The sequence below is a fragment of the Chiloscyllium plagiosum genome, chromosome 7, assembly GCF_004010195.1.
Source record: "Chiloscyllium plagiosum isolate BGI_BamShark_2017 chromosome 7, ASM401019v2, whole genome shotgun sequence".
NCBI lineage: Eukaryota > Metazoa > Chordata > Chondrichthyes > Orectolobiformes > Hemiscylliidae > Chiloscyllium > Chiloscyllium plagiosum.
In genome coordinates this window covers 56883900-56896212 of record NC_057716.1, presented here as the reverse complement: position 1 = coordinate 56896212, position 12313 = coordinate 56883900, and the positions used below count along the sequence as shown (strand labels likewise).

Below are 12313 nucleotides of genomic sequence, written 5' to 3'. Positions count from 1 at the left end.
TTCCCCCTCTCCTCCCTGACCTATCACCTTCATCCCCTCCCCCATTCACCCATTGTACTCAATGCTACTTTCTCCCCACCCCCACCCTTCTCTAGCTTATCTCTCCACGCTCCAGGTTCACTGCCTTTATTCCTAATGAAGGGCTTTTACCCAAAACGTCGATTTCGAAGCTCCTTGGATGCTGCCTGAACTGCTGTGCTCTTCCAGCACCACTGATCCAGAAATTTGCAGGTGATTGTGTTCCCATGCAGTTGTCATCCTTGTTTCTGCTAGGTTATACAGATTGTAGGCTTGAAAGGTGCTGTTGAAGCAGCCTTGGTGAATTACTGCAGTGCGTCTTGTAGATGGTACAGTCTGCTACCACTCTACTTTGTTCTGAAAGGAATGGATATTGAAGATGGTGGAGACAGTGCCAATAAGGTGTGCTGCTTTGCAGGATGGTGACAAGCTTCTTCAGTGTGGTTGGAGATGCACTCATCCATGTGTATTCCACCACACTCCTGACCTGTATCTTACAGATGATGGACACCTACTAGGGACACAGGAAGTAAGTTATTTGCTGCAGAATTTATATCTTCTAACCTGCTTTTGTAACTCAGTATTTACATGGTTGGCCAAGTTTAGTATCTGGTCAATGGTAACCCCCAAGATGTTGATAGTGGAAGATTCAGTGATGGTGCAGCTGTTGAATGTCAAGAAAGAATGGTAAGATTTCTGTCTTATGGAGATGGTTATTGCCTCGCATTTGTGTTGCATAATTGTCACTTGCCATTTATCAGCCCAAGACTGGATGTTATATCCTTGCTGCATATGTAGAGCTCCACATCAGAATTCGTGATTGGTGCTGAACATTGTGAAATCATCAGAAAAGTCCACATTTCTGATGGAGGGATGGTCTTTGATGAAGCAGCCATTTCAGAGAGCAGTTAGGAGTCAACCTGCGTCTGCAGCCATTTGAAGACCAAACCAAGAAGGATTGCAGATATCCTTCCACAAAGGGAATTAGTGAACCAGATGGGTTTTTGTAATGATTGGCAATGGTTATTTGGTCACCATTTGGCTAATTTTAATTCCAGATGTTATTGAATTCAAATTTCCCATCAGCCATGTTTGGATTTGGGCCCATGTCCCTAGAATGGTAGGTAGGACCTTGGATTACCCTATCCAATGCAATTGCCACTACTCACCACCTCCCCTACAGATTACTCTCCAACAATAGAGGTCATTATGAACTGTCTCATTCATATGTCCAAGGAATTCAAGGAATGACTACATGAGCAGAGGCCACTGGTAAAAATTGTCTGCCTGTGCCAAACTGCACACTCTAATAATTTTCCATGACAACATGCTGGGTAATGTCAACTAAGGCAGGGGCAGTCTGAAAACCTTAAGATCCACTGTGGAATCGTACAGGGTTATATTCTGATATTGATACACACTTTAACATATTCTTCTTTTTGTTGCTGAAATAGGCCTTCAGGTAATCTACACAATGTGTCTACCTACAAACCAGAACTGACAGAAAGTTGATCAACCTGCTCACCTAAGATCTAAGACAAAGTTATGCTAAGTCCTTATCAGAGAACTGCTCAACACTGACAATGCTGCCCGAACATTCTATAATTAGGGAACATCGGCAGCAGGAGATGGATAGACTTTCTCTCACCTGCAAAGCATTTGGTTTGAGCTTCAGCATAAGAAAGACACAAGTAACGGTCCTGGATGTTGCTATACTGCCATCTATCAGCATTGACAATGTGACAGTGGGTATTGTTGATTGTTTTACATATCTTGGTGTCACCAGCAATCTGTCACTTTATGCTGTAATTAACACTTGAATCATAAAAACTACAACTGTGACCACAGGCTGAGTAAGTGGGTATGAAGCAATGGCAGTCTGACTGAGTATACCTAAATGAGTCTACATCCTCATTCGACTCATCAGTATTAAGACTGAGGTAACATATTCTAAGCAGGAGAAATTCTGAACAGTTTGCACCTTCACAGTCTCATACATATCCTTGCCATCTCAGGACCAAGTCTCCAACTCAGAGCGCCCAGAGCATGCTAATTCTATCAGTACTCATGACTAAGCCAAAAATGTTATCCTGGGTCAGTCATGTTCACTGGACAGATGAAGATCATATTTACAAAGACCTTTTGTATAGTGAACTGGTCGCTAGGTCATAGCATCTTAATATTTCCCTTACATGGACACCTGTAAGCAAGGTATGAATGTGGTGGATATTGTGACACTGACAATTAAGTGATTGTCACTGACAACTATAATCTCTGGATGCTGACTATTTGGAAAGCTATTGGAAGAGGCAAGCAGAATCAAAAAGTCAGCTGGCTGAGAAGAGGATGCATAGAAAACAAAGGCCAATGTCATTCTCTGTAGCAAAGATATCAGATTGGTAAGTCAGAGTGGAGCTCCTCAGGGGCACTAGACAATGCTTAATGTACAACTGATTAGTGTGACGCAAACCATCAAGATGGAAGGCTGCGATAGACAATATTGTTAATAGGTAGAGTAATTGTTTATTTAATTTGAATGAAGACATTCCATTTTAACACAAAAAGTTTACATTTAGTTTTTTAAAATATCTGTGAAAAAATTATCCAAAGCCCTGCTACATCCAGTAAAGTAATAATTTTCACTGATCTTTTCTCTGTCAAAATCTCAGTAGTTTTACAGGAATTGCAACTCGGACAACAAATAACATTGTGGAAAAAAGGACTGCATTCTTTCATCCCTTGAGTAAGGGTTGAGTTCAGGTATGATTCAACAAAGCAACAAAGGTTGTTAAAGCAATAAAAGTACAGCCAATCCAGACCAGCATGTACTTTGAAGTCAAGATTTCTAATGTGAGGATCATGTGAGAAATAGATTAGAATAATCAACAGTTTTAAGTATTACTGCTGCTATATTTCTAGAGTGCTGCAAACTATAAACATCTTTAGAATCGGAATAGCAAAATAGTCCTTTATTCATGTTCATTCATGTTTCCTGCTGCTCACTTGTCAGTGCAGTACATACCATAACAAATAAAGAAGAATTATATAAAAATTAGGAAAATACAGAGCAGAAGTAATATTTAATTCATTCCCCTGTATTGTTCATTACCAATTTAAACAAACCTTTGGTTGACTAAGGAGTATATAGCAACTACTCTACAAATACCATGACTGTTGAGATTCATATTTATGGCATTAAACATTATTTTAATTATATTAATTGTAAAGTACTTAATTTCTTGAACTTCAAACTCAAAAGTATTGCAGCTTGGTTGAATAAGTTCTTCAAATTCTTTCAAATTATTGTGGTACAGGGGATAAATCATTACAAACAACCAAATGCATGATTCAGTAATGCTCTCCTGTCAACCTATATGACAAAGAAGAAAGAAAAAGAAGCTTTACAAGCTAAAAGGTCACCTAATTACAAGGATAAGCATATTTTGCCATTTGCATTAGACCTTACTTTATTATTTATAGTATTGCGATAGAGACTATGACAAGAGTCAGGTATTGTAAAGCAAAACTACAAACAGGGCCATCATTAGACATAGGCCTACCTTAAATTTATGGCTATTTACAGGACATTGCATGGATGGAGTAGATTTGAATCCTTTGGCCAAACCATGGCAAGAGTTTGGCCAAGATCCAGGATTGAGGTACTTATGATAATGTGTTCACCTAGATATCCCAGTGACTTGGTAACCTGATCTGTTCTCTCTGTAAAAATGCTGACTATTATGGGTGCATTAATAAAACATGGTTGGAGACAGTCTTGTTGTAATACATAAATATGGATAAGGGGAGTTCAGCATAAGGGTTAAAGGAATAACATAGATCAGAGTCACAAGGCTAATTAGGCTCTATTTGTTTATGTGGGTTCAATAGCTCAAATTACATTAGCTGGAATAAAGTATTTCAAGCAATATCATCGTGCTTTTACTCAAGGATTGGAGGTGAGAGGTTTACAATGAGTTGTAAATACATTGTAAATACATTATTCCAACTAATCGGGATTAGAAGCTAATCTGTCCCTGGTTTAAAGCCTTAGCAGTTGCCAGTTATATGTTTTGTTCTTTGAGTTGTTGCCTCTTGAAAATGAACCATGAGTAGTTGGTTTATTTTGAAGAATTACCGCATAATAGAGAGGACTAACATGCTAGAAACCAAACAGAAAGGGAACATTCATTTGTACAGCATAAGAATAAGGTGCTGTTTGGGTGGACTACAGTTTGCATGGAGATACTGTGAACTGAAATCTTACTTCACTCATTAAATTCAGACTAGGCTCCGAGTGTTACCATGGGGAATGAAGCAAGGATTGGCAGCTTTCATAAACATTTCTGAATTGAAAAAGGTGCAATATATAGAGAAATTCCTTTTGTTTACAGACAACAGGGTCCTGTATGTGAATAGATAACTTCCAGCATAGACAAATTAATCACACTGCAAGCCCATATAAGAATTTTAAATTGATTTCCTATTTAATTCTTAGCACAGTCAGGATTGTTTAGTAAATAGTATCCAAGCAGAATCACATCTGAAGTTGGACACTTGTTTTGCAAGCATAGACTGGTTGAGCACAGTCAGCACATTGCCCACTGTAGACAGTCAAAGGGAAGTGTTTTTTGATAAGATTTGCCAATATGGTATACACACCTTATATCATACTAGCACTAAAACTAATATACCACATGACTAAATTTTGTTGCAATTTTTTTTGGTTTGATGGTAGTAGTTTGATTTTAGAAAATACTACTTGTATGTTTACTGCAAAGGAGCAACTTTAGATGGCTAGCTTTTCTTGTTACTCAAATATTTGATCTCATAGCATTTGGAACTGTCACAATCACAACATGTATATTGACTACTGAATGTAAGTTTATGGTCAATAGTAGTAAAGAACACTTTGGCAGACTTCTCAACTAACACAGTATTGAATCACAGAAATCTTGTGGCACAAAAAGAGGCCATTTGCCCAACATGTTTATGCCCATCAAAAAGCAACCCACCCAGACTAATCCCACTTTCCAGTACTTGGTCAGTGGCCCTGCAAGTTTTCAGAATGCAAACGCATATGCAGGCACCTTGTAAATGAGAGTTTCTGCCTCTCACAAACAATTCACAAGCAGTGAGTTCCATACCCCTACTATTCCTAGATGAAAACAAAATTCCTAATCTTTCTATTGATCACTTTAAACCTATATCCCCTAATCTTTAACCTCTCTGCTAAGGTAAATAGACTCTTCCCATCTATTCAGTTCAGGCCTGCCCCAATTTTGTGCATCTTAATCAAATCTCCCTCCCAGGATTGCTGTGAAAACAGAACCATGCTAGCCTATCCAATCATTCATCAGAGCTGTATTTTTCCAGTCCAGGCAACATGACTGTAAACCTCCTCTTTTCTATAATGATGTGAGCAAAACTGTGCATACTACTCAAATTGTGGCCCAACTATTGATTTATACAGTTCCAGCAAAACCACCCATTTGAAAAGGAATAGGACAAAGAAATTTCTATCTGCCTACCAAAATAATGGAAAAGTCTTCCATGGACCAGTGTGAAAATTTTGAGAAAGATATTAAGAGCTTAGATATCAAGCATAGCCCATCTCAAAGTTCAGATAAAAAAAAATCACATTTTCTAACCAAGTCTTGCATGTTGCAACAAGATTCTTGCTAGTGAGCAGCAAGAGGCCTATTAACATGGATTATGGCTCATTGCCACCCAAATTCACCTATTAATATGCATTCTCTCATTCTCCTGCCTGCTGGTAGAAAACCAGAGGTTGGAATGCCCAATGTAGTGGGTACCTGATAACTCACCATTTGCTCCTCCGAACCTTCAACATGAACACCCAGCAATAACATCTTAGGGCACAGTCCAGGGGAATGGCTACGTTCACCCCATGTCTTTGGCTGTTGGTTTCTAATAGGTACCATGGTCTCTGCATCATCATAGCATATTTCTGATCAACTTACAGTATACATCTTTACTTCATTGCTGCATTTTAGAGTGCACCAGCGTCTGTCACTGAAATGCTGCTGCAAGGAAACTATGGGCAGTCACCCAGCTCCCAGAGTGGACCAGCCCATTCCTAGCAGAATTCGGAGAAGATACAGTCACTAAACCTTTCCTAGTTACCCCAAACCTACTGGAAAGGATCCATGTGGGAGAATGATAGGAAACTAAGCATGGGAGAACATGAAATTCTGGAAGCCCTCCTCAGGCCATGTTGAACAAGTATAAGAGGCTAGCTGTACTCACATGTGACACATTGTTTTAAGATCTACCTTCATTGTACTACTTGTGTACAACACCAGACTTCCGAAATTAGAATTTTCAAAGATGCCTGCACAGGCAAGAATTCTTAAAGAAGACCACAAGTGAATAATGCACATTCCCACAATAAATATATGCACTGGCTCCAGAAAAAGGAAAGCTGTTTGTTTCTTTGAAGGTTACAAATCATTGACTGATTCTAAACATGCACAGACAATCACTGTGATATTGAAATCTTTGTGTACACTTGCATAATGGAAGTCACCAACACTTTGCTTGCCAAAATCAGCAACTGAATTAATTTTCTTTTGGAAGGTAGCCATCAACAGGAAAAAGCCTACAACTCATAATGTGTGGCGAGATTCCTGAGAGCACAATAGTAAATACAAAACTCCTAAATCCATATGTGACTCTGTTCCCAATACATTCATTTCATTACATTGCCCATTCATGAACAAAACAAACTGGTGATGACCCAGTTGGAATTGGAATATTGGAATTAATATTCTATTAATTCAGCTATTGGAATTAATTATACACCATTGCCTAATACTCTTGCTATCCCATGATTTATTCATTGACAATGGAAGTACAGTATTATTTGAAGGATCAAAAAGACTTAAAGGTGAAGTGGAGAAAGATATACATTGAAGCATAGCTATTGACAAGACCATCACCGAAATACAAGATTAATTACTTACATACAGTGTGGAAACAGGCCCCTTCGGCCCAGCAAGTCCACACCGAACCTCCAAAGAGCAACCCACCCAGACCCATTCCCCTTCACCTAACACTACAGGCAATTTAACATGGCCAATTCACCTAATCTGCACATTTTTGGACTGTGGGAGGAAACCCACACAGACATGGGGAGAATGTGCAAACAGTTGCCTGAGGCAAGAAATGAACCCAGGTCTCTGGCACTGTAAGGTAGCAGTGCTAACCACTGTGCCACCCATGGTGAAGGGATACAAAATGGTAGAAGTGCATACACCAAAGGGATCTTCAAGCAGTTATCCTATTGCTTGAATAATTCAGCTTAGGCCTCTGAGATAACTGTGGCTTGCTATGTCACAAAGCGTTGCGCGACAAAAGAGAAGTTTCACAGGGTGAAGAAAGACAACAGTCATTCAGAGACTCTCAATTACATGGTAATGGTTCAGCAGCAGTTCTCAATCTTACGTTTTGCTCCCCACTTGGACACAGACACACGATGCAGATAGAAATTCCCGATTTTGTAATAATTTTTGCCAAAATAAATAAAACAGTCAGGTCGAATTTGGATTTCGGACCATGGATCAAATTTTGACTAAATTCTTAAGTCATTGATTATGATTTGTAATCAGGGCAGACCTTAAACACTTAATGGAAGGATCCTAGGGAGTGTGGCCGAACAGATGAACTTTGGTTGCAGGTTCATGGTTCCTTGAAAGTGAAGTCTCAGGTAGTCAGGGTAAGGAAGAGAGAATTTGGCACCCTTGCTTTTATTGCTCAGTGCATTGAGTAAAGGAGCTAGGAGGTTACATTGCACCTGTACAGGATATTTGTTAGGCCACTTTTGGAATACTGCATGCAATTCTGGTGTCTCTTCTATAGGAAAGATGTTGCTAAATTTGAAAGGGTTCAGAAAAGATGTACAAGGATGTTGCCAGAGTTGGAAGGTTTGAGGGATAGGAAGAGGCAGAATAGGCTGGGGCTATTTTCCCTGTAGTGTCAGAGGCTGATGGATGGTATGATATAAAAGTTTATAAAATCAAGAGGAGCATGGATAAAACGAATAGCCAGGTTCTTTTCTGAGGGTAGGGGAGTCCAAAACCAGAGGGCATAAGTTTAAGGTGAGACAAGAAAGATTTAAAAGGGACTCAAGCGGCAACTTTTTCATGTAGAGGGTGGTGCATGTTTGGAATGAGCTGCCTGAGGAGGTGGTGGAGGCTGGTACAATTACAACATTTAAAAGGCATCTGGATGGGTACAAGAATAGGAAGAATTTGGAGGGATATGGGCCAAAAGCTGACAAATGGGACTAGATTACTTGAGGATAGGCATGACAAGTTTGACCGAAGGGTCTGTTTCCAAGCTGTACAACTGCATGACTCTAAATACTGATGAATGTCATGTAAGGCCCATCTTACAGAATATAATATTGCCCTGTTTTTCTCTGTTTGTTGTCTATACTTTATATACTGCCATCTAAAATATTTTCATTTTTTCCCTATAAATTTCAAATTATGCTCAACTAATTTGGTTATGTAATTTAGTATTTTTTTTGCTATGTAAAGGGCTACAACTGATTTTTGCCTGCATGCATTCATTCTACAAATATAAATCTCCAGGATTTACATGTTTTTAAAATCAGCTATATATTTACTTTGTTAATTGCTGCTCCACTGTGTCAAGTAGTTCAAGTGTGAAGTCTAATAAAACTCCAGGTTGCTCAGCTTCATTCTCAGTTATATTTTAATGTTGCTCATTTATGTAATTTTACGTTGTTCCACCACCTCTGGTTTGTAAAACTGCTTGTCTGACATTCAGTATTGGATGAGCAGAAATTTCCTCCAAATGACGAATGGAATGATAAAAAGCAATTGTCCTTGGTCCCCATCACTCTGTTTCCTGGACACTGACCCCATCACTCCCTTAGCACTGTTTGGAGCAGATTGTTTACATGATATCCTATTTGGCCCTCAGATGAGCTGCTGACTCTATAATGACACCATCAACCAGACAACCTAATTCCATGTGTTTAACATTGACCATTTTTGCTCCTGTTTGAGCACACCTGCTGCTGGTAGCCTTCTGCACACATGATAACCTTGAACTCATCCCAAACCTGTATCACAACTTGCACCAAGTCCAGTTCGGCTTTCAGCCCATCGCATCCTTACTTTGGCCTCTCCCCCCCGCAAAATGTCTCTACGTTAGCTGCAGGTTTCTTTCCACTGGGTATCGTGAGCGTGGTGAGTTTTATTTTCCCCTGTTTTGTTTATGTGTCACCAGAACCAACCTGACCATTCTAGTCATGAGCTGCAAAGAATGTTTTACAGAGTGGACTGACGAGCAAAATGCCAATGAAGTCAATCAGCGGAAATCTGAATTCGAGTACTGCACAACCGAACGAAACATAATCATCGGCAGTTGATGGTTGGGCTTTTAAAGGGTCTGCACGAGCTAGCGTTTGTGCATCGGTGGTTCAGTGGTAGAATTCTCGCCTGCCACGCGGGAGGCCCGGGTTCGATTCCCGGCCGATGCAACGTGCGTTTTACATTTTCTTTAACGGCGTTGGTTGTTTCTTTTCGTAACTGTCTCAGAGAGACGTGAGAAGTCTCTGAGAAACGTTTACGTTTTTACATGATTTCAGCCGGGATGTCGTGAGCGAGGAAGCAAATTGAACGAGTAAATCTGACTGACGCGAGTGTGAGCGGATGGCGTTTCGCTGGTATTGTGCCAATCAACGCAAACAGGCAGAAATCTCCAGCTTGAGGAATCAATCTCGCAGCAAAGCTTCCCCAACTGTTTCAGTCAACATGACACTTAAATCGACTTCAGCCATTATTTAGCGGCATTTTTCGGGCTCGGGGATGTAGCTCAGTGGTAGAGCGCGCGCTTCGCATGTGTGAGGTCCCGGGTTCAATCCCCGGCATCTCCAATAAGCTCCATTTTATTCATTTACTGAGCGAAACCTCAATTATATGTAACAGAAGCGAATGTATAATTAGAGATGAGAAACCTTAAAGTGAGAGGACGAACAATTGTGCACTAGGAATTACTTTCGGTTTCGCGATTGCTTGAAAACCAACGTAAAATCGTTGAAAATCTTGTCATAAGTCAATTTTGAGCACTTTGGTTTATGGAAAGGGCTTTTGGGATTGTTTTTAACAGGTTGAATTTTCATACATTTATAAAGAAAACCGCAGCTATCGCTGCACCATAATGTGTATTTAAACTCAGACAATTCCCTCCACCCCAGGGAACAAGACAATTCACAACCAGTTTCAAAACTAATACAAAGATGATCAAACACAGCCTAGCCTAGGATGACAATCAGTATTAAACAATTCGATATCTTGTTCCCCGAAGACTTGGGATGCCACTTTGAACTGTCTCCACTCGAAGTAAAGACTCCACAGTAAAGGGCATTTTTAGAACCTAATTTTTATTTGTGTCATTTTTCAGAGTTTTGGGGTACTGTTGCGACATTAGTATCCATGATGAGATTGGCACCTCCATCGTCAGGCTTATATTCTAATCATCCCATTCCTGATTTTGATCCTATCGAAACTAGCTTGCTAAATTTCTATACACCACACTTCTGTTCCATCAAAAAAGATGCTGTTAACATTTTACAGATTTAACACCAATATCATCCAGTATATTACTATCAAAGATATCAAAATGAAGCATTTGTCAGGTATAGACAAGATAGATTGAATGTATCCTTTAAAGAGTATAAAGGCAGTAGGAGTACACTGAAGAGGAAAGTCAGGAGGGCAACGAGGGAGAGAATAGGGCCCCTCTAAGATCAGCAAGGCAGCCTTTGTGTGGAGCTGCAGGAGATGGGGGAGATACTAAACGAGTATTTTGCATCAGTGTTTACTGTGGAAAAGGACATGGAAGATATAGAATGTAGGGAATTGGATGGTGACCTCTTGAAAAATGTCCACATTACAGAGGAGGAAATGCTGGATGACTTGAAACACATAAAAGTGGATAAATCCCCAGGACCGGATCGGGTGTACCCTAGAACTCTGTGGGAAGCTAGGCAAGTGATTGCTGGGCCTCTTGCTGAGGTATTTGTATCATCGGTAGTCACAGGTGAGGTGCCAGATGACTGGAGGTTGGCTAACGTGATGCCACTGTTTAAGAAGGGTGGTAAGAATAAACCAGGGAACTATAGACCAGTGAGCCTGACGTCAGTAGTGGGCAAGTTGTTGGAGAGAATCCTGAAGGATACGATGTACATGTACTTGGAAAGGCAAGGACTGATTAGAGTTAGTCAACATGGCGTTGTGTGTGAAAAAATCATGTCTCACAAACTTGATTGAGTTTTTTGAAGAAGTAACAAAGAGGATTGATGGGGGCAAAGTGGTGGAAGTGATCTATATGGCCTTCACTAAGGTATTCCACAAGGTTCCCATGGGAGATTGGTTAGTAAGGTTTGATCTCATACAATACATAGAGTCAAAGAGTCATAAAGATGTACAGCATAGAAACAGACCCTTTGGTCCAACCTGTCCATGCCGACCAGATATCCTAACCCAATCTAGTCCCACCTCCCAGCACCCGGCCCATATTCTTTCAAACCCTTCCTATTCATATACCCAAACAAATGCCTCTTTAATGTTGCAATTGTACCAACCTCCACCACATCCTCTGGCAGCTCATTCCATACCCGTACCACCCTCTGTGTGAAAAAGTTGCCTCTTAGGTCTCTTTTATACCTTGCTCCTCTCACCCTAAACCTATGCCCTCTAGTTCTGGACTCCCCAACCCCAGGGAAAAGACTTTGTCTATTTATCCTATCCATGCCTCACATAATTTTGTAAACCTGTATAAGGTCACCCCTCAGCCTCCGATGCTCTGGGGAAACCAGCCCCAGCTGTTCAGCCTTTCCCTATAGCTCAAATCCTCCAACCCTGGCAACATCCTTGTAAGTCTTTTCTGAACCCTTTCAAGTTTCACAACATCTTTCCGATAGGAAGGAGACCAGAATTACACGCAATATTCCAACAGTGGCCTAACCAATGTTCTGTACAGCCGCAACATGACCTCCCAACTCCTGTACTCAATACTCTGACCAATAAAGGAAAGCATACCAAATACCTTCTTCACTATGCTATCTACCTGAGACTCCACTTTCAAGGAGCTATAAACCTGCACTCCAAGGCCTCTTTGTTCAGCAACACTCCCTTGGACCTTACCATTAAGTGTATAAGTCTTGCTAAGATTTGCTTTCCCAAAATGCAGCACCTCGCATTTATCCGAATTAAACTCTATCTGCCAATTCTCAGCCCAT

The 12313-nt window shown here is 40.4% G+C and overlaps 2 non-coding genes across 2 annotated transcripts; both read left to right on the top strand.

The window, feature by feature from the left end:
• The first annotated feature begins 9479 nt into the window (after positions 1–9479).
• Positions 9480–9550, top strand: trnag-gcc. Its single transcript has one exon. It is a non-coding gene; the product is annotated as a tRNA-Gly (tRNA).
• Positions 9551–9874: 324 nt separating this feature from the next.
• trnaa-cgc lies at positions 9875–9946 on the top strand. The gene has a single exon. It is a non-coding gene; the product is annotated as a tRNA-Ala (tRNA).
• The last annotated feature ends 2367 nt before the right edge of the window (positions 9947–12313 follow it).